This window comes from Equus caballus, chromosome 1, assembly GCF_041296265.1.
Source record: "Equus caballus isolate H_3958 breed thoroughbred chromosome 1, TB-T2T, whole genome shotgun sequence".
Classification (NCBI taxonomy): Eukaryota; Metazoa; Chordata; class Mammalia; order Perissodactyla; family Equidae; genus Equus; species Equus caballus.
In genome coordinates this window covers 50,400,703-50,424,663 of record NC_091684.1, presented here as the reverse complement: position 1 = coordinate 50,424,663, position 23,961 = coordinate 50,400,703, and the positions used below count along the sequence as shown (strand labels likewise).

The following is a 23,961-nucleotide window of genomic DNA, read 5'->3' as shown; positions in this document are numbered from 1 at the left end:
GAGATTTTATCTCCCTGTCATTAAATTTGAGTGATGAGGCTTAGTAGTATAAGCAAAGTCTCCTGTAGACAAGAAGATGAAGGAGAAAGCCTGCCCCAATCAGCACTGGGAAATCATGGACAAGGGGTGGGGATAGTAAGCTGTCTGACACATCAACTGACTTTGGCCTGGAGGGCAGGGGATTATTACATAGGTTTGAATAAAAAGCCAAAATCAGAGGAGTTTTTGACCCACTCCCCATTTAGAATTCTGGAATGAGGTCTCCATGCAAGGGACTCTGCCACCCTCTGGCAAGGAGTTAAGGTGGATGGGTTGAGCAAAAGTAGAAGGAGATGCAGTGCCCTTTGCTCCCTTTGGTCTATGCATGGTATGCAAAAAATCTATAAATTTCCTGTGTGCCCTGGTAAGGGTCTAGGGAGAGGCTGGAAGGACCAGTGAACTTGCAGAGGTTTGGAGTTGGGAAAAGTTGGCCTACAAGGTCAAGACCTTCAATGACTGCAGGCAATGTCAAGTCACCACCAGACAGCAGTAGATACCACTGTTCACCAAAAGATCAAATGAAACTAGTTCTCCTGCAGTGGACGCCAAAGCAAAGTAAATCATCCATCCCATGGCAAGACAAGTTAAGAGAGATATCATGTAACTTCCCCTGTTACCAGGAGCCCTCATAAGCTTTTTGCCTGCACAGAGAAACCATCTGTGAGATAACAGAAAAGATATATATTGGTCTCTGCCCCTGGTTCCTGGCAGAGAGCTCCTGAAACCCTTGTAATTTCCTAAGTGAAAGTGCACTAGGAGCATCTTTTGTTCTAATATTTGGTTTTTGGCTCCAGTTCCTGACACAGCACTCCTAAATCCCTTGAAATTTCCTTGGAAGTCTTTTAAAACCAGAAGATAACATGGTTTCTTCCACTCCCAAGAGCAGCCTTCTCATTTCTAGCAGGGGGTTATAAGAAAGATCTCTTATAGGAAGTAAAAAAGCTATATTTTCTTTGCACATCTAGGTGGAATGTATAAATTTGTTACCTTGCTATTATAGCTAACATTTATTGAGTGTTTACTCTCTGCCAGGTACCATGCAAAGTGTTTCACAAATCTTATTTTAATTTTATTTTTTTGCTTTTTCTCCCCAAATCCCCCCAGTACATAGTTGTGTATTTTAGTTGTGGGTACCTTCTAGTTGTGGCATGTGGAATGCCGCCTCAACATGGCCTGATGAGCGGTGCCATGACCTGAACCAGTGAAACCCTGGGCCGCCGAAGCAGAGCGTGCGAACTTAACCACTCAGCCATGGGCCCCCCCATATGTTACTTAATTCTCACTGTGAAGTGAGTACTATTATTATCCCACTTTCACAGTTGAAGAAATTGAGCCATAGAAAGATTAAGTAACTTTCTCAAAGTCAGTGATGGGGTGAGGATTTGAACTCAAGCATTCAGATGTAGAACCTATATTCTTAACCCCTATACTATGTGTTCTCAAAAACCCTCCTTTTGCATATTATATATTTGAAAGAGCTTCCTACATAGGTCTCTATTACTTAACCAAGAACTATTTTGAAACTATATTGTTTGATAACAAAAAGAGGTTTCCAGGAAATTTGGAGAGTGTGAACCTATTTATATAAATTGGGTGGGTATTATTTTTTACTTTTTTTTTTTTTTGAGGAAGATTAGCCCTGAGCTAACTACTGCCAATCCTCCTCTTTTTGCTGAGGAAGACTGGCCCTGAGCTAACATCCAGGCCCATCTTCCTCTACTTTATACGTGGGATGCCTACCACAGCATGGCTTTTGCCAAGCAGTGCCATGTCCGCACCCGGGATCTGAACCGGCAAACCCCAGGCTGCCGAGAAGCAGAACATGCACACTTAAGCGCTGCGCCACCGGGCCAGCCCCTGGGTATGTATTTTTATACAAAAAGAATTATCTGGAGTGAATTTCACCAAAAGATTAAGAATTGTTGACCCTGGGTAGTAGGACCTGGAGTGATTTTTAAATTTTTCTTTCCTGTTTAATTAAAATTTTTATCAGATTATAGATTTACTTTACAAGTAGAGAAATATAGTGAGGTTTGTCTTAGTCAAGAGCGAATTGGCTTCACCGAAATAACAAATCCCAAAATCTCAGTGGCTTAACACATCCAATTTTATTTCTTTTCTGCTGTAGGTCTAGCAGCTCTACAGGGCAGCTTCCTTTTGAATGGTAACTCAGCACTCGAGTCTACTTCTATCGTATAGTTCCACCATTTCAACCCTTGGTTTCTAGTGTCACAGAGGTAGGGGATGAGAGATGAAGAATTTATACCTGCTGTTAAATGCCTCCACTGGCCCAGAACAAGTTACATGGCCCCACTTAAATCACAAGGGATGGGAAGTATAGTCTATCACTATACTTCATAGTGCCCCAGAAGGTGGGAACTGGACATAGGCAAACGTAAGTAATCTCTATCATAATGTGATTTCTATTTTGAAGATCATTAAAAAAAAGAGCATGACCTCTGGCTCTGAGCAAGTTACTCAACCTTGTTGTACCTCAGGTTCCTCATCTGTCTGGTGAGGGTAACAAGGTTGCAGTGCAGCTAAGATGAGATTATATATTGACAAGCATGATAGATTCTTCACAAAGATAACTATGATAACTCCTCCTAACTTTGTATGGCTGCCCATTTGCAATGTGATTTCTCCACTTATCCTATAAAAAAGGTAGCGTTTATCTCCCTACCCTTGGATCTGGATTGTGCCTATGATTCGCTTTGACCAATAGAATGTGGAGGAAGTAATACGTGGGACTTCAAAGCATAGAACTCAATCAGCCTTGCAGCTTCTTCTCTCATCTCTTGGAATTCTGACCTGAAACTTCCATGTAAGTAGTCTAGACCATGTAAGTAGACCAGTAGGCCTGGTCTAGCCTACTGGAAGATGAGATATCAATGGAGGAGAGACAAGCTGTTCCAGTTGAGGTCCCTTAGACCAATCAGCTAACAGCTACCACCCACTGCCAGGCATCTGAGAGTGCACAAGTTAAGCCATCAGAACTGCTAGATAATTTACAGCCACATGCATGACCACAGGCGAGAAAAGCAGAAAAACCATCCAGCGGAATCCAGCCCAAACTGCTGACTCACAGAATCCTAAGTAAATAAAACTGTTGTTGTTTTAAGCCACTAAGTTTAGCACAGTGTCTATCTTAGCTTCATCACACTGCTTAGAACAGTGCCTGGCACATAATAAATATTTAATAAATGTCAAGTAGTGTTATCATGATTATCTCCACCTAATTTAAAGCTCATAATATTTATATAAAGCAGGTAGAACAGGGAATTCTAATCTTCATTTTACAGAAAATGAAGGCCCAAAGATGGTAAATGGTTTGTCTATCACAGAGTCCTTATGGAGTCAACTGAACATTCACAAGACTTGACCTTGTGAATCCTTCTCCAGTGCAGACTTATTCTCTACAAATAAATTCCTTCATGAACAGGAACAAGGAACCACACTAGAATATTTGCTCCTACAGTTCGCAAATTACTAATTTCCCATCAAAGTGCATAATCAGCCCCCCAGTGCCCAAGTCTTTCCTGTCAATGACCTTCAGTACCTGCAGTGTCAGGTTGAACTTGTCAACTTGAGAAAAAGTAAACAAAATAATTTTTTTAATAGCAAAGAAAAGTTTCCTTGGGTAAGACTTGAAAAAGATGATCTTCTCTTTGAAATCAGAAATGAGACTTGCAGGATACCCATGTGCCTGACACAGCAGTGACCAAAGTTCCTTGAGAATGATTTCCACCACTTTAGTCAATCACGGGCATTTACAAGTTCCTAAATCCACCAGTTCCCCCACCAACTCCTGCAGCCTTTTTTTTTTTATGGTCATGTATCTATCTTCCTCTACTTTATATGTGGGATGACTGCCGCAGCATGGCTTGATAAGTGGTGTGTAGGTTCATGCCTGAGATCTGAACCGGAGAGCTCCAGACTACTGAAGCAGAGCAGCGAACTTAACCACCACGCCGTCCCTATCTCAGTGACTTTTAAAAGCTCTTGCTCTCTTACAGGTGAAGGATGAGTTCTATCCTGTTGAGCCAACAGAGATGTATTTCTTCCGCATGTAAACATTTCTAATCCTTCTACCGCCTCCCCCACAGTAGACCTGCAAACATAACTAATTCATCTCTTTCTTTCATTCCCTCATAAACAATTCATCAGCAAATCCTGTTTGATTTCATCTTCAAACTCTACCCTAAGCACAACCACTTTTCACCATCTCTACTGTTACAGCCCCTAATCTAAGCCATCAGTGTCTCTCCTTGAACTATAACAGCAGCCTCCTAACTGGTCTCCTGCTTCCCCTCTCTCTAGAACAACACTGCCCAGCAGAACTTTCTGCAATGATGGAAGTGTTCTTTATCTACACTGTCCAATATGGTTGCCACTAGTCACATGTATAGCTATTTGAAATGTGTCTGGTACAACTAAAGAACTAAATTTTAGTTAATTTTAATTAATTTAAATTTGAATAGCCACATGAGGCTAGTGGCTACCATAGTGGACAGCACAGATAAAGAACATGAGCCTAACTGCACAACTGACCTGTTTAAAATCCTTCACTGCAATTAAAATAAAATACAAAGTCTCTGACTGGCCCACAAGGCCCCTCATGGTCTGGCCCCTGCCTACCTTCTCCCCCTAGCTTCAGTCTACTCCAGCCCTAAGGACCTTCTTCACATCTCTTGAACATATCAAGTTGACTCTCTCTGGCATTTGGTGTTCCTTCTTCCATGGACCCTCACATAATCAACTCCTTACCATTCAGGTTTCTGCTCAAATGTTACCTCTTCAGAAGGTCTTCTCCAGCCATCATCCCTAAAGTTTGCCCTAAATCTTATCATATTTAACACATTATAAATCACATTTATAGCATTTATCATAAACTGAAACTATCTCATGTGTGTATTTATTTCCAAGTATTTGTTTACAAGGTTGGTTGTGTCTTCCATCAGAAAAAAAAAAAGGCACTAAATGCAGGGATTTGGTTTATTTATCACCATCCTAGTGCCTTGAATAAATCAGGGATCCCTTGGGGTGAGAGACCAGTGGTAATGCCAGTGGTACAGCATTTCTCTGAATAGGAGGGTAGTACATGTTGTTTTGTCTATGACTTAGTATTTACCAAGCACAGGCAACGTGTCCTAAAAGAAAATGAATCAGGCCCTGGCTGATGGGCTCAGAATTACTCTGGGAAGATATGAAGCTTCAGAAATCATTTAGCCTTTCTTTCTCTTTTTCCATAAGATTCTGACTGTTTCTTCTTACTAGTGACAAAAGAAATAACCTCTGGTGAGAATGAAATCTGGATGGGTCTTTGAAATTCTCCCATCTCTCTGAACACAGTGAGTGAAGAATAATCTTCAGAAAGCTTTTTCTCAATCACCAGCCTTTGGGAGGAGTTGTGGATTGACTGCTGCCTTTGATAAGGTTTGCAGAAACTGCCATAGCTTTCAAGGCAAGCACATGCTGCTGGTAATAATGACCTGCTGGGACTCAAAGCTGCATTTCAGTCTCAACCCCAGCACTGACTCACCTTGAAGCTTTTCGATTGCCTGAGGGATCTTTCACAAAGACACATCACACTTACTAAACCTTTCTTGACCTAGTAAACACAGACAGAAGATGGACTCAAATAAAGCCTAGGGATTTAGTATTTTAATCACGTTCTTTCATGTGTCAGTATCTTTAAGGCAGGCTCACACAGAGTGGCCATGAAGTGGTTAAATAGCAAAATCTCTGACTTTTATAGTCATTGAGAAAAGTCTGAGGGGCTGACGCCATGGCGCAGTGGTTAAGTTCGGTGTGCTCTGCTTCAGCAGCCCAAGTTCACGGGTTTGCATCAGAGACACAGACCTACACCACTCATCAGCCATGCTGTGGCAGCGACCCACATACAAAAGTAGAGGAAGATCGGCACAGATATTAGCTCAGGGCGAATTTTCCTCAACAATAAAAAAAAGAGAGACCTCTGAGAGACAGTGTCATAGAGTCAGAGAGGGAGACACTTCAAGTCAAGGATTCATTCATTTCTTTCAATAAACATTTAGGAAACTCCTCCTATGTGCCAATAAGTCCACAGAGAACTGGGAAACAGAGACAAATGCAATGTACACTATGGTTTTTGACCTGGGACAATTCTCCACTATCTTTCTGATAACAGACAAGCCTTTCTGCAACACCACAGAGTTGGCCAACCACAGTCCTCCATCTCCCTGGCCTCAATCAGAGCACTTCCTCCCAGGAATTTTCATCTAGAACTAACAGGAAAGACTGCCATTTGCCTCTGGGGGCACCATTCTGGAAACCTAGTACCATCATGGCCAAACCATCTATCACGTGAGGAACAACGTCTGCAGTAGAAATAAAGGAAGCCACCACACAGATTGAAGCACAGGGAGAAATGAAGAGAAAGGAGAGGAAAGAGGAGGAGGGAGAGGAAAGACAGAAGAGGGAGTGGAAAGGGAATGTAAGGAGGGTAAGAATGAGACTCCTTGGCATTGTTTGCTGCATGGATCCTGTCATGCCAGATACGACTATCACCACCCCGCTTTTTAAAATCAATTTCGTGATCCTGAAGCAAAAAATCTTGCCCTCCTCCCATGCATTCCTTTTTTTGCTTACACTGATTTAGGCTACCTGAAACTGAGAAAATGTGGATTAAATCAGAGAATTTGAGGAGGTCAATCCAGTAGCAGAGCAATCAGATACATAAATAATTGCCAAAAAATGTGATGTAGGCATAAATATAATATACAGTCACGGCACAAAAGAGAGAAGGATCAACTCTGCTTGGAGGATTCCTAGCCCATCAGCTAGAGCTTGGTTTATTTCTTTTTAATTAATTAATTTACTTACTTATTTTTTACTTTTCCTTTTTCTCCTCAAAGCCCTCCAGTACACAGTTATGTATTTTAGTTGTATGTTCCTCTAGTTGTGCTATGTGGGCCACCGCCTCAGCATGGCCTGAGGAGTGGTGCCATGTCTGTGCCCAGGATCCAAACGAGCGAAACCCTGGGCTGCCAAAGCGGAGTGCATGAACTTAACCACTCGGCCATGGGGACAGCCCCTTGGTTTATTCTTATTGAGGGCATACTGCCTTGTACTCAATGAATGCTAAGTCATAGAAAAAACAACATGAAGGTAACCTCCTATTCAAGAAAGGCTTTGTGACACCAGAATTAAGTGTGAAAGAGCATGAATCTGCCAAGTTGAGGAACTGGGAAAGGTGCAAATGGAATGGTATCAGAGAAAAATAGACCTATGGTTCAACACACATGGTATACCTGGTATGATAGATTAGAGACATTACAAATTCTTTGCTACTATTCCTAGTGAGAGGTGGGGTCTAATTTCCCTCCCCTGAACTGGTCTTAGTGACTTGCCTGATCAATAAAATGCAGGAGAAATGATGTTCTGGGACTCCTAGGTCATAAATGGTTGTTGTCTTATGCCACTAAGTTTTGGATTGATTTGTTATGTAGCAATAGATAACCAAAACACTTGGCATAGGGGGATGGTGGGTTTCATGTTGGAGATAAGGCTAGAAAAGTCGGCAGATCCTAGAAGGCCATGTGAAAGAGCTTGGATTTTTTTGGGGGGGGGGGGGTGGGAAGAAGATTGACACTGAGCTAACATCTGTGCCAATCTTTCTCTACCTCATGTGGGATACTGCCACAGCATGACTTGACGAGTGATGCTAGGTCTGCACCTGGGATCCGAACCTGTGGTGAACCCCAGGCTGCCAAAGCAGAGTACACAAACTTAACCACTATACCACTGGGCTGGCCCCTAAAGAGCTTGGATTTCATCTTATAAGTAATGAGGGGCCATTAAATACTTGCATTCCAGAACAATCATTCTGATGGTATTAAGAAGACTGGATTGGACGAGAACCAATCTGAAAGTAGGGGTACCAGTTACAGATAACTGCAGTAATCTAGGCAAAAGATGATGAGGACCTGCCCTAAGGCAACAGCGATGGGGGTTGAGAGGAAAGAGCAGTTACAGGATATGATGTGTAGGCAGAAATGGCACACCTAGTTACTGATCATCCGATCAGTAACATAGAGGAGAGGGGCAAATATCAAGGCTTAGTCACTGAAATGGCCATTAATCAGGTTAGAAACTACAGGAGGATGAAATGATTTAGGAGTGATTAAGAGTTCAGTTTTTGACACAACGAACTTGAGGAAATCTGAATGGAGCTATCTATGAGACACAAAGCTCACAGCTGCAATTAAATGATTTATTCATATAATATTTTGTTTAACATCTGTCTTTCCCAGCTACATTTTGAGCAGAGACTATTTCTGTCTTATTGACCGCTAAATACTCAGCGCCTAACAGTTTCTCTAGAACATAGCTGACTTTCAATAAATATTTGTTGAATTAATGAAGAAACAAAGTCCAGGAGGGGACTCTACCATCACAATTCTCAATTTCAGCTAAATACTGGAATTATCTGTAAAGCTTTCAAAGCAACTGATGCCTGGGTCCTTCCCTCCCCCAGAGATCCTAATTAAATTGGTCTTGGCTGCAGCCTGGGCATTAGGACTTTTAGAATCCCCAGCTGATTTTGATGACCAGTAAATATTGGACGTGTAGATCTGGGCATGATCGGCATATAAACAGCTATGACCTCAAAGTTATTCCTGTCCCAGCAAAAAGCTAAGGTGGACTATAAAAGTCTTCCCAACATAAAATTACTTCCCACAGGCTCTGTTCACAAAACATACAGCAGAGCAACAAGAAGAAGAGCCCTTACCAGGGATCCAGGAGGCAGCTGCAGGCATATCGCCACACCCATTAAAGGAACTAAACGTCCTTAAGTTTCAGAACTACACAGAATTATGCAGTGATAATAGAAACAGCATTAGCCAAAACCACAGAAATATGGTTTTGGACTTAAAACAACACCATCAAGAAAGTAAAAGACAGCAAACACACAGACTGGGAGAAAATATTTGCAAAACTATATCTGGTAAGGGGCTTGTATCCAGAATATATAACGAAATCTTACAACTCAATATTAAGGACACAAATAACCTAATTTAAAAATAGGCAAAGTTTTAACTATCATCTGTACGGTGATGCATCCTTCATCTTCATCGCCAGCCCAGACCTCTCTCTTGAACTCTAACCTCCTATGTCCAACCCTTGCAGGACATCTCCAGTAGGATGGCCTGTGGGACAACAAACCCTACAGAACCAAAACTGAATTCATTATGGATTCCCACTAAATTGTCCAACCCATAATCTACAGAGTTATCTTCTGTGCCTTTTCTTCTCTCATCTCCTATATCCAGTCACTGAGTTCTACTCAATTACTCTTAAAATAATCCAATTCTATCAAATGCCGCTGCCTCTATCTGCCTCTATGCAAAAGTGCATCTTTTGTTCTCCCTTTTCACCTAATTAAATTTTAATGCTTGATCTTTAAGGTTCAGCTCAGCCATTATGTCTTCATGAAAACCCTCCTGACATCCCCACTCCTACCCTACAAGGCTGAGGAAGTGTCCCTTCTCTGTTTCTAGATAGTATATGTTATCCTTTATAGCACTCTTTGTACCCTCATAATAGCTTGTTGGGTTGTGTTTTTATCAGTCTCCTTCACTAGACTAAAAACTCCCTGAAGACAGACAATTTATTTTATTCATTGGGAGCCTCCATTGCACACAGTACCACAGCCCTAGCACATAGTCCTTGTTGAAATCAATTTCAAGGAAGACTAGAGGGGGCCGGCCTGGTGGTGCAGCGGTTAAGTGCTCACGTTCGGCTTCAGCGGCCCGGAGTTTGCCAGTTTGGATCCTGGGTGTGGACATGGCACTGCTTGTCCATGCTGTGGCAGGCGTCCCACATATAAAGTAGAGGAAGATGGGCATGGATGTTAGCTCAGGGCCAGTCTTCCTCAGCAAAACGAGGAGGACTGGTAGCAGATGTTAGCTCAGGGCTGATCTTCCTCAAAAAAAAAAAAAAAAAGAAAGACTAGAAATAAAGCCCACGTTAGTAAATGTGATAGCTTATGTTTCCCAAAGTACAGTCCGTAAAATACTAATTCCTTGGAGGGGAGGAAGGGTAAGGTTTCATGGGCAAACACGTTTGGGAAATAGAACATACTAAATCTTCCTCTTGAAGATTCTTGAAGGGGCCGGCCAGTGGCGCAGCAGCTAAGTACGCACGTTCCACTTCGGCGGCCCAGAGTTTGCCGGTTGGGATCCCAGGGGCGGAAATGCCACCACTTGGCACGCCATGCTGTGGTAGGTGTCCCACGTATAAAGTAGAGGAAGATGGGCATGGATGTTAGCTCAGGGCCAGGCTTCCTCAGCAAAAAGAGGAGGATTGGCAGCAGTTAGCTCAGGGCTAATCTTCCTCAAAAAAAAAAAAAAAAAGAAGATTCATAATGTTTTCTAGCATATACTAAGAAAAGTCTTGTGTAGAATAAGAAAAGGCTTATCCTAGCCTATACTAAAAGAAGTCTTGTAGTACAGAAGTCTTTTAAAATTTTTCTCTCTGGTTTCCCAAGTATGCTGAACATGGGATCATTTGTTAATATCCTGTGGTCTACAGACTTCTATTAGGGTAGCAAACAACTTCATCTCACCCTTCTTCTGGAGAAACTGCTCCCCTCCCCCTAGATTGGGATCAGCAAACCTTTTCTGTAAAGGGTCAGATAATAAATATTTTAGACTTTTCTAGCCACATATACCCTTGTCACATATTCTTCTTTGTTTGCTAGCTTTTTTTACAACTTCTTCCCCCCCTCCCCTCCCCCTCCCCCTCCCCCTCCTTCTCCTTCTTCTTCTTCTTCTCCTCCTCCTCCCCCCTTCTCGTCCCTTCTTCTCCTCCTCCTCCTTCTCCTCCTTCTTCTCCCCAAAGCCTCCCCAGTACATTAGTGTATATCCTAATTGTAGGATCTCCTGGCTGCGCCATGCAGGACACCACCCCAGCATGGCCCAATGAGCGTCACCATGTCTGCACCCAAACCTGAACTGGCGAAACCCTGGGCCGCCAAAGCAGAGCATGCGACCCTAACCACTTAGCCACGGGGCTAGCCTCTACAATTCTTTAAAAATGCAAAAACCATTCTTTGCTCACTGGCTGTACAAAAACAGGTCATGGGTCAGAGGCCATAGCTGCCAACCTCTGCCCTGGATCCACATGGTTATCTATGGGTAACCACCCTCTTGGCCATAGTTGTTTGGTCTAGGGGTGGGTACATAACCATGTTGGGACGATTAGAATCTTTTCTTTGGGAAATTAGAGTATGACTAAGAGATATCTGTGTGACTGCTCTTTTAAAATGAAGAGAGGAAAACCTAAAAATAATTAGCAATATCGGCTTTCTGCCATGTGGCCTGAAAACGGAAAGCCAGAACTTAAGGAGAGAGAAGAATGAAGCAACCGAGAAGGAGAGATAAACAGTGGATAGAGGATTCCCTGGGTATTCTCCAGTACCCAGTATTTGTGTCCAGTCTTTCCTGTGTTTCTATTGTATTGCTGCCCTTGGATACCATGAATCTCTCTCCTCCACACCATCCTCAAAATAAATTCTGTTCTTTCATTTAAGAGGTAGAGGTGGCTTCTGTCACATGCACCCAAAAGAGATCCAATAAATATACTTTGAGAAGTTAACAAGAGAAAATAGGCAACCAATTTCAATAGACATTTCTCCAAAGAAAACATGCAAATAGTCAATAAACACAAAAAGATGCTCAACATCATTAGTCTTTAGGCAAATGCAAATCAAAACCTCAATGAGATACCACATCAAAACATTAGGATGGTTATAATAAAAAAAAAAAAAACAGAAAATAACAAGTGCAGACAAAAATGTTGAGAAATTAGAACCCTCACATATTGCTAGGGGCAATGTAAAATGGTGCAAGTCACTTCTGAAAATAGTTTCACGAAATGTTAAACATAGTTTCCATATGACTCAATGATTCCATTCCTAGGTATCTACACAAGAGAAATGAATGTCCATACAAAGACTTGTACTTAAATTTATTCATAGCAGCATTATCCATAATAGCCAAAAAGTGGAAACAACCCAAATGTCCAACAACTGATGAATGGATAAAAAATGTACTATAGGGACCGGCCCAGTGCGCTGCGGTTAAGTTTGCACGTTCCACTTATTGGCGGCCTGGGGTTCGCCGGTTCAGATCCCAGGTGCGGACATGGCACCGCTTGGCAAAAGCCATGCTGTGGTAGGCGTCCCACATATAAAGTAGAGGAAGATGGGCACGGATGTTAGCTCAGGGCCAGGCTTCCTCAGCAAAAAGAGGAGGATTGGCAGTAGTTAGCTCAGGGCTAATCCTTCTCAAAAAAAAAAAAAGAAAAATGTAGCATAGAGGCCAGCCTGGTGGCACAGCAGTTAAGTTTGCACATTTTGCTTCAGTGGCCCAGGGTTCGCTAGTTCAGATCCCGGGTGCAGACGTGGCACCACTTTGCAAGCCATGCTGTGGCAAGTGTCGCAACATAAAGTAGAGGAAGACGGGCATGGATGTTAGCTCAGGGCCAGTCTTCCTCAGCAAAAAAGAGGAGGATTGGCAGCAGATGTTAGCTCAGGGCTAATCTTTCTCAATAAATAAAAATTTTAAATGTAGTATATATCTATACAATGGAATAACAATCAGCAATAAAAAAGAACAAAGTATATTTTTACGGCAGTGAAAATATTCTATATGATATTATAATGATAGATATATGTCATCATACATTTGTAGAAACCCATAGAATACACAACACGAAAAGTGTACCTATATAATGCATAGTAATATGTATTGGTAATAGTAAATTACTAATAGTAAAGTATGCATTTTGGGCGCTTATGTGTCAACACAGTTTCATCCTTAGTAACAAGTGTATCCTTCTATTGAGTGATGTTGATAACGGGGGAGGCTACGCATACGTGGGGGCAGGAGCTACATGGGAAATCTCTGTAGCTTCCTCTCAATTATGCTGTGAACCTAAAATTGCTCTAAAAAAAATACTGTTGATTAAGAACAGATACAGAATAATGTATTCTACATGATTCCATTTTTACTAAGTTTAGCACCTGGCTAAACTAATCTATGGTATTACAGCTAAGGATGTTGGCTTTTTGTAAGGAAGGGGTAAAGCTGTGAGTGAGACATGAGAGAGCTTCTGTGGTCCTAGTAATATTCTATTTCTTGATGTGTCTGGTGGTTTCACAGAAGCGTTTACTTTAGAAATTTTTATTGTGCTTCAAATACGTGCACTTTTCTGTATATAGTTTACACTCATCAACAAAAATTTATTTTAAAAAGAAAAAAGGAACAAAGTACTGATACATGCTACAATATGGATGAACCTTAAAAACATTATACTAAGTGGAAGAAGCTAGAACCACATATTATATGATTCCATTTATATGAAATGTCTTGAAAAGCCAAATCTATGGAGACAGAAAGTGGTTGCCTAGGCCTCAGAATAGAAATGGGAATGACTGCAAATGGGCATGAAGTTTCTGTTTGGAGAAACAGAAATGTTCTAAAATTAAGTTGTGGGGATAGTTGCACAACTTTGAGAATATTCAAAAAAAAAAAACTGAATTGTACACTTTAAATGGAAGAGTTTTATGGAATGTAAATTATATCTCAATAAAACTGTTAAAAATGTAAATGAAATGGACAAATTTCTTTTCTTTTTTTTTTCTTTTTGAGGAAGATTAGCCCTGAGCTAACATCTGCTGCCAATCCTCCTCTTTTTGCTGAGGAAGACTGGCCCTGAGCTAACATCCATGCCCATCTTCCTCTACTTTATATATGGGACGCCTACCACAGCATGGCTTGCCAAGTGGTGCCATGTCCGCACCCGGGATCCAACCGGCGAACCCCAGGCTGCCAAAGCGGAATGAGTGAACTGAACTGCTGCGCCACCGGGCCAGCCCAGGACAAATTTCTTGAAAAACACAACTTACCAGAGCTAATACAAGAAGAAATAGAAAATCTGAATGAAATTAAATATCAATGAAATTCTATCCTTAATTAAAAACCTTCCCACAAAGAAAACTTCCAGTCAAAATAGTTTCAGCAGTGAATTCTTTTGACCACTTAAGGAAAAAAACAATACCAATCTTAAAAAAACCTCTCCCAGAGACTAGAAAAGAGGAGGAAAGAGTTTCCAACTCATTTTATAACATCAGCATAACCTTGAAGTTTCCTTCTATTCCTAGATTACTGAAAGTTGATGAAAAATTGTTAAATTTTAGCAGAAATTTTTGCATCTGTTGGGAAGACTATATATGGGTTTTCTCCTTGATACAAGAAGTATAATATATTATGACCAAGTGGGATTTACGTCAGGATTGTAATCTTGGACTAAGCACAAAAAGCACAAATAGCACAAATTATAAAAAAATTTCTAAATTAGACTTCATTAAAATTAAGATTTTTTTGTTCATAAAAGACACCACTAAGAGAATGAAAAGACAAACCACTGACTGGGAGAAAATATTTGTAATAAGTACATATAATAAAGAACTCAATTCTAGAAAAATATACATATATATAAAACATCCAACAGTATACCTTGGGCAGAGCAGTGGGAAAGTCTGCCCTGGCAGCAGACAATAAAAGGGTATATTTTCTGTGAAGAATGTAAAAGCAATAATAAAACTGACTAAAAGTCAGTCTGTACTTTATTACCATGTGCTGGAAATTCTAAACAATGTCATAATAAAATACTCACCTAGAAAATACATCTTTTGTTGGTGTAAGTTCTAAACTTCAAGCATAATCCACAGATCTGGAGTAACCTGAGACCCTTTCAGGGAGTCTATGGGATAAAAAAGTATCTTCATAATAATACAAAATATTATTTGCTTTCTCACTGTGTTGACTACCTACACTGATGGTCCAGAAACAATCATGAGTAAAGCTGCTTACTTGTCCGCACAAGTCAAGGCAGTGGCACAAACTATACTAGTACACACTGTATTCCTCACGACTACACACTCATAGTTAACAACAATAACAAAAACCGAGTTTTACGTAAGAAGATCCCTAACGAAACAATAAACATTTTATTAAATCTCGACCCTTGAGCACTTATCTTTTTTGTGTGATGAAAAGAAAAATAAAGCGTTTCTGCTGTCTCAAGGAAAAGCACTTTAGTGATTATTTGAATTGTGAGCTGATCTAGCCACTTTTTTTGTGGAACACCAGATTGACTTGAAAAAAACAACTGATAGACTAGTTATTCAGACTTGGTGCCTTAGCAGGCATGTTCTTGAAAACGAACAAAGTGAGCCTGGCTCTTCAAGGAAAACAATTTAAATATCTGCTACCTAAAATTTGAGCTTCTAAACCAAAATTGAATGTTGGAAATATAGTATGTCTGCTCTGTGAATTTGAAAGCTTCTGTGGGCTTACAGACTATTCTGATGAGATTGGTGGTAATATTAACAAATGTGATGTTTTTGCTATTATAAAATGAAATGTGTCAACATTTAGAAAAGCTGCATTAACTCAAGGAAGTAATATTTTCCAAATCACCAACACATAATGCTACAAAGTCATGTATGAGTAAAAAGATTCATTTAGAATGTAAGATCTGCCAACAGAGTTTAACGTAACAGAGTAGGAAATGTCCACTTATGTGGTTTCAAAACGCATTATAACTAACCTGTAAGAAACTACTTCTTGTCAAGTTGTGGTATAGTATCAAAGAAGAATATCTACAATTATTTAAAGAGGCTATTAAAATACCCTCTCTTCTCCAACTACATATTTGTATGAGAGTAGATTTTGTTTCACATACTTCAACTAGAACAATGTACTGCAACAGATTGGATGCAGAAACACCTCTGAGACTCCAGCTGCATAAATGTAAAATGTCACTCATCATTAACTTTTCTTTTTTTCTTTTTTTTCATCATTAACTTTTCTTTTGGAAAGTTAATTATTTTTTATACATGTCTATTATGTATGTTAACATGCAAAGGATTTATGATGTATTTTCAAGATGGAAATTTAATTTTAAAACAAATATTTAAATTTTTCCTCAGTTTTAATTTCTAACAAGATAAATATCAATAGATATAACTCACATAAACAAAAGCAAAGAGCTCAATGATTTGTAAGAGTGCAATGAAGTCCTGAAACTAAAATGTTTGAGCACTGCCGTTCTAAGCAACTGCTGCAATTATTGCTGTTTTAGTAATACATGTAAGTATCAAATTAGCACATTTTTATTACTTTTTCTTCATAAACATTTTATTCTATGTGGAAGTTAATTCAATGAACTTTACTTGTATAGTTAGCCCACTACACACAGACTCAGTTACATGCATTCATTTCAGAGAGCAAGTTCTTAGCAATTCAGAATCATTCAAGCTTGCTTCATGAATAGTTCTTGTCTCCACCTCTGTGGTACTAAATATTCGATATTTAAACAGTGGATTCAAAGTAAAACAATGATAGAACAGTGACTGTAAACAAACAGAACTCATTACTTCAATTCTGTAACTCTATGTGACCATTTGGAGATTCTACTTGCATTTAACATGTAAAATAATGAAACAGGGTGAACTGTAATTTTTTTGGTAAGGGCAAATGTTCATACGTGAAATATTTTGCTAAATTTTAATAATATCTATAAAACTGAAATGTATTCTTTTTAAATTGTTTATTGTTTTTAAACCAAAGAATAAATCAAGAAAATAATTATTTTTACTATTATAGTTGAAAAACGATTTTGTCACATAGAGGAGGGGGATGTCGACAACTGATCCTCTTGAGGTGTCATATACACTAGGCAATCACTGGTAACATCACAGTGAATGATGAGATATTGGATACTTTCCTTTCAAGTTCAACATAAAGGGCTTGTTTTTTAAGGATGTCCATCACCTCTTTATTCATGTCCTCTTTTGTGTCTGATTTTTATTCCACTCAAAATTATGACTATGAGATTCATCCATGTTGTCAGATGTATCAGTAGTTCAATTTCTTCAATCTTCTCAAGCTGGTGTCATTTTTTACAACCCTGCTCATGTCAACTCTTAAGTGAAGCCCTCTCAACTCCATACGCAATTAGGTACTCCTTCCTTGGTCTCACAGCATTTTGTAGGTATGTAACTCTACTAGAACAATTACCACATTAAAGTTAGCCTATCATCTCTTTTAGGCTAGAGAGCTAGGAAACCCAACTCCTAGCCGAGGGCCTGACATATAATAGGATGTTGTTTATCGTATTTGTCAGAGTTCTCCAGAGAAAAAGAACCAACAGGATAATACATATAGCTGAAGACACAGGAGAGCTGATGCTGTAGTTCCAGTCTGAACCTCAAAGCCTAAGAAGCAGGAGAGCCAATGGTGTAACAGTTCTGGTCTGAATGCCAGCAGGTTTAAAACCCAGGAAGAGCTGATGTTTCAATTTAAGTCCAAAGGCAGCAAAGAACTGATGTCCCAGGTTGAAAGCAGTCAGGCAGGAGGAGTTCCCTCCGACTCAGCCTTTTTGTTCTATTCAGACCTTCAACCGACTGGATGCGGTTCACCCACACTGGGGAGAGCAATCAGCTTTACTCAGTCTACAGATTCAAATGGTAAAGTCATTCAAAAACATCCTCACAGAAACACCCAGAATAATGTTTAACCAAATATCTGGGCACCTTATACCCCAGTCTAGGTGACACAAAATTAACCGTCACATTAATTAATATTTATTGAATGCACTGGTCTTTGCCATCAATATCTCGGGAGAAGAATAGACGTGTAAAGATCACATTCATAAAGCAGAATGACATAGGGCTAATGAAGGGGTATATACGATTCAAGTTTCTCTTCATCTCAGAGTTAACTTCTTATCTGAGGAAGGAAGGATGGGTTAGATTCTGATAGAAGGAGACTTGTATAGTGGGGGCAGGTTCTTACAGAGAGGAAGCAGCTTCAACACAGAAGGCTCTTCTCCAATTGGGATTCAGATCACATTTGGAAAGCAAAGTCTTTGGCTAAAGAAGGTTCCTGAGACTGGTACTCAGATAACTAAACACACAGGGTGCTCCCCAACCTGGGAGAAATCCAAAAAATTTTCCAGTGCTGGAATATCCACTGTTGTTAACCTCAAGGATCAGTCTTGGCTTTAAGTCAGTAACCATGAAGACCCTCTAAATGTTATGCTTTTCCTGAGTGGTGTCCAAGAAAACCCAGAGAGATACCTATTCAGAAAATATTCTACTATATGGCTTTCTACCAACATAGATGACTAGGTTCTTTGTAGAAAACAAAAGCAACGGTGTTTATGCAGGAAGGTGGAGGCCAGGGTAAATCTTGATAAGTAACTATAATCACTGTTTACATTTTATTTCACTTTCCCAATTTCTAAGTAAAACATGTTTATTCTAGAAAATTTGGAAAATACATAAAAACACAAAAAGGAAACAAAATCACCCATAATCATTTTTCTCCTCTTATGGTGGGAAAGAACATAAAGTAAAACGCACAAGCCTCTTCTTCCTCCCCTCCAATGTCACTAACCCCATCTCTGAGATAACTACTTTTATGAATTTGGTCCTTACTGGCCCTGCCAGTTTCTCTCTTGCTTATTCGTTTATTGATTCAGCAAACATTTATTAAGTGGGCACCTTGAGCCAAGCACTATTCTAAACATAGCTGTTTCATTGGTAGATGAATCTGATAAGATCCCTGTTCCCATGGGTTACACCGTAGTGAGAAGACTCACAATAAACCAGTAAACAAATGAATAAACAGAAGAACACTAGCTAGTACTAAATGTTATACAGAAAATAAGATGGCAACATTATACCTGAGACTAAACTATGCAGATAAAATCGGCCCCACTAAGACTGAGGGAAGATGTTGCAAGCACAGAGAACAGTACAAAAAAAGGCCCTAAGGTAAACACAGAAAGGTCAGTGTGGCTCTATGGCATGGTGGGAGTGGAGGAAGAGAGCAATGAGATGAGGGTAGAGAGGCAAGCCTGGGTCACATCACGGAGGGCTTTTGGGAAGGAAAGTGTCAAAAGAGTCTAGTCTTTAAGCGCAAGAGGAAGCCACTGAAGAGTTTTAACAAAGGAGTGATATGCTCTGATCTATATTTGTTAAATTTTCACTCTGGAGAACAGATTTAGAGCAGAGATTCCCAACATGAGGTCTACAGACACTTCCAAGAAGTCCATAGATGGAATTCAGGGACTTCATTACCTCGAATGGGAGAAAATGACCTGGCCCAGCCTCTTAAAGAAATAAAAACCTCAAAATTGTTCTATTTTTGTCTATCCTCCAATTCCTTTTCCCGAAATATCAAAATGATCCTGTCTGGTTTCCAGAGTGCCATAGCGGCAGGATTCACAGCTTGACGGGAAGGCTCTTCCTTTTTCTGTTTTTTCTCTTAAGATAGCGTTTAAATCTAAACCCTATTGGAAGCCTACTAACTTAAAAGGCTTAGACCTAAAGACAAACCTAGCCTCATGTAAAGTGACCAGATTAGGGGCTGGCCCCGTGGCCGAGTGGTTAAGTTCGCGCGCTCCGCTGTAGGCTGCCCAGTGTTTCGTTGGTTCGAATCCTGGGCGCGGACACGGCACTGCTTATCAAACCACGCTGAGGCAGCGTCCCACATGCCACTACTAGAAGGATCCACAACGAAGAATATACAACTATGTACTGGGGGGCTTTGGGGAGAAAAAGGAAAAAATAAATAAATAAAAAGATAAATAAATAAATAAAGTGACCAGATTAAGAGTGACTCTGGGGTCAGGGTAGAAGAATTCCCACAAATGGAACACAGTACTTCCGTACCCAACCCACTCATCTCAGATTCTGGTTCCCTGCTGCCAACTGCAAAAGGGAAACAGATGTAAAAAATACCCCGTAATAGGGCAGAAAAAGAGGGCCTGGGAAGCAGACCTGCAGAGAAAGAAGAAATCAAATGCTTCTTGAAGCTGTTTGCTTATCAGTATTTCCCAAATATGGGCACTAATTAAAAATACAAATTCCTGTGCTCCACCCCAGACATACTGACTCAGTGTTTCTCAAGGTGGGGCCCAAAAATCACCTGTACCAATTGTAATGATCAGCCAGTTTGGAAAACACTATAAATATGTGTGGGGAAAAATCTAGAATACTCCATGGAGCACAATGCTTGGCAGCCCAGACCGAAGAAGCACAATCTTACTGCTTTAGCCCTCACACGTGGTTTTGGACTTAAATAATTGTGAGCATTCTCATTGGCAAATTATTAGAAGGGTGACTAGCATATTAATAAACTAAACAATTTATATTCAACAAAACCACTGAGATCACTGACATTGAAAAAGAGAATGACAATTTGTCTTCCACTGTACCCTTCAAGATGTAAAATTATTTCCTTCCAAGCTGCCAGAAAAAGTGGACTCCATTTAGTGCGGACGAGGACCATACAATTTATTAAATGACACTTGGAAGCCCTCATAAAAGTGATTAATATGTTTGCACTCAGAGCTCTGAGTACAGTCATTTTTCAGATAGTCTATTGTTTCTACATTCAGAGAACCAACTTGTATGTGTGTGTATGAGCTTTGTAGGAGGAAAGTCTGGTTTTGAAAACAATCACGGAATATCAGAGAATTAGAGTTGGTGACTTCATCCAATTTCATGGCTGTAAATGCCATCTATACCCTGCTAACCAAATTCATGTCTCTAGCCCTGACCTCTCCCCTGAGCCTCAGATTCTTATATCCAACTGTTTACTGGACATCTACACTTTAACGTGCAACAAAAACTTTACAAGACTAAAACTGAACTTTTGATCTTCCCCTGCATCCCTCATTTTTCCCATCTCAGCTGATACAACTCCCTTCTTCCTGTTGCTCAGTCATCCTTGATTCTTGCCAAGGTCCCACCCGCACCTCAGGGATCCAGGTGTGGGCAGTCAGCGGCCTGAGGCCAGCCAGGTCCCTCTCCGCAGCGGTGCTTCAGCGGATGGGCCTGACCTTTGAGTATCAGCCCTGCATGTTTATTCACTTGTAAGTACATTCATTCATGTTTTGACTCACCACTGTTTGACCCCAGCACCCGGGGGAAAGCAGTTGCTAGCTGGTTATAAGACGGCGGAATCAGCAGAAGAAGCGAAGGCGCCTTTCCCAGCGTCCTCAGGAGCCCGGTGCCTTCTGGGAGTGGGCTCCCGGCTTGGCACTGCGCCTGCGCGGCTCTCTGTCCTGCCTTGCTCTCTGGCTTTCTCGCACTGCTGCCCCACGTGCGGGGACAGCGGGACGCCAAGAGTCAGCTCTGCCTGTGACGCCTCTCCTAATTTCGCCCTTGCGAGCGGCTCTGACTCCTTTCTTATATTGTGCAGGCCTTCCTTAGGCCCTAGGGCGTTGAGGCCAGCCGCACGTCTTGACAATGACCCTTCCCCTCATATCCCCTCAGCCCCTCCTTGGACTCCCTGGCTGTTTTCCTAAAGAATTCTTAACCCAAGCAATTCCTTCCACTAGTAAACTCAGGCTGGCATTTTAACCACCTCCTCCAAAAAGGGGTCTTGGTATCCTTTACATCTGTGAGAAATCATGACGACCAAATGTGATCTTTAAAAAATAAGCTATGGGGGCCTGCCTGGTGGTGTAGTGGTAAAGTTCCTGCCCTCTGCTTCAGCGGCCTGTGGTTTGCAGGTTTGGACTCTAGGCACAGACCTACACACCGCTTGTCAAGCCATGCTGTGGCAGGTGTCCCACGTATAAAGTAGAGGAAGATGGGCACAGATTTTAGCTCAGGGCCACTGTTCCTCAGCAAAAAGAGGAGGATTGGCAGCAGATGTTAGCTCAGAGCTAATGCTGCTCAAAAAAAAGAAACCAAAACTGTGAATTATGTTTTTAATTACAATGAGTTATTTTTGAAAGCATTGGATGTGGCAAGCATGGTGATAAGTGTACATGCATTCTCTCATTAAATTTTTAACACAATTTTAATTAATAAATTAGAAGGCATCTACGGGCATTTCAAAGGGAGCATTTAAAGTAGTCAGGGCTCAGATTTCTGGAGTATCAACGGTGATCTTAGCACAAAAAAGAAAGAAAGAATGTCATTAGAGTTAATATTTTTAATAAAATATGTATGATGGGAGGATTTCAACAGAGCATATGACAAGTAGTATCATAATATTATTTTGGCAAAATGATGAAATGTGGTTTGGATTGGAGTACAGAGCAGAGAATACGTAACTTCTTGAATAAGTATGCCTAAAGAATACTCACGCAATGGTGATTGGTTGGCACTGGACACTTCCTATTGATGAGGATTTTTAGGCTGCTTAATTTTAAAACTACAGATGAGAAGCAGGCTCCAAGGAGTGGAATTTGCTTGCCCCTTTGTTGGGAAACATTTACATTTCTAAGGGAAACCTCTATCTGTAAAGATGCCTCCCTCTCTGTGCCAGGAAGAAGGGGGATGGCCTTATCCCTAGAAACTCTTAATGAGGAAGGCAAGAACTTAAGTTGGTTGCTGTCTGGCAATCTCATGTAACTGATTTAGGGTAGTGGCTTCTGACCTTTACTTAATCCGATTTGATTCTTGTCTAAAAATCATGGGATCAGCCAATGACCAGACCCCACCTGCACTGATACCATTTTAACTTTTTTTCATGTTCTTTCCTTTGTCTCGTAAAGAGATGACTCACATACCCATGCCTTATAAAATTAGCCCTAACACTCAACTCGGGGCAGCAGTAGGAGCTCTGACTGCCCGTGGGTCCTGTCCCCATGCACCAGCTCTGCCTGCCCATGGGTCCTGTCCCCATGCCAGTGGGGGCAGCAGAAGTGGCGGCAGCAGAAGCTCTGACTGCCCATGGGTCCTGTCCCCATGATATTCTAGTCTCTAAATAAAAGAGCACTACTGCCAGATCTTGAGAGTCCAAGAAATCTTTCTTTCGACTCCTCGGCTCACCGAACCTGCATCACTATGGGCTAGTCACCAAACTAAATGCTTTGCCTGCTTTATTCCTATTTAATCCTCAGTGCAGCTCTATGGGAATATAATTATTCTTTCTCTGTTTTACAAATGAGGAAACTGAAGCATGTATTAATTAAATAACTTCCACAGTCACACAGCTAATAATTCATAGAGATAGGACCTCAGCTCTAGCAAATTCATATCAATGCACTTATGCTTAACCACTGTGCATACTGGCTCAAGAGTAACCTGACTGCAGTACTCCATCCTTATAAACTATCAATTTTTGTTAATAATTTGGATGAAGATGTAGATGGCGTGCTGATCAAATTTAAGCATAATCTAAAGCAGGGAGCAAGAGCTAAAGTCAAAGGTCAGAGTAGAGGTCAGAGTCAGAATTCAAAATTATTTCAACAGACTTGTTTGGTACTAGAATACATCAACGCAAAATAACCAATAACCATTCCATAGGTAAGAGAGAGAAGATGAGTTTCACTTGAGCCAGGGTGAGGATTATAACCCAGAAAGGCATTTTCCAGAAAGGAAGAAAGCATTCTGGGGAAGTATGGTTTTCAGTACAGTCTTGTACCTTTGTAGAACAAAGAACATACATTAAACACGCCCAGGATACATATTTATCAAAGTTCAAAGAGATATTCACTTGCAAGTTAGAAGGTCAACATGACCCTGCTGTGGGGAAAGGAACTAATCCAGGCATTACGAATAGGGGTAGAAGGGGAAGCACACGTTCTTATCTTAAGAGAGTGCATTCTTTACTTTAATGGTTAAAGCAGATGTACAACGTATGTTTGAAGCCCACAAGTCAGGCTTCTTTAGTTCAAGCCAAATCAGTTTTGAACCCAAATAGTTACCCCATATACCTCAATATGTGCAAATCTCTTGTCAAACAGATAACTGATATTTGCAATTTGAATGCAGGGTTTCAACCTCAGTGCTAGTAACATTTTGGCCTGATAATTCCTTGCTGTGAGGAGCTGGCCTGTGCT

At 40.7% G+C, this 23,961-nt stretch overlaps 1 long non-coding RNA gene across 1 annotated transcript in view; it reads right to left on the bottom strand.

The window, feature by feature from the left end:
• Positions 1-21,188, bottom strand: part of LOC138916068 (uncharacterized) — an 87,997-nt gene extending 66,809 nt beyond the window's left edge. The window contains exon 1 of the long non-coding RNA XR_011422705.1: positions 21,067-21,188. This is a non-coding gene — a long non-coding RNA (uncharacterized lncRNA). The remainder of the gene's footprint in view (positions 1-21,066) is intronic.
• Positions 21,189-23,961: the final 2,773 nt, after the last annotated feature.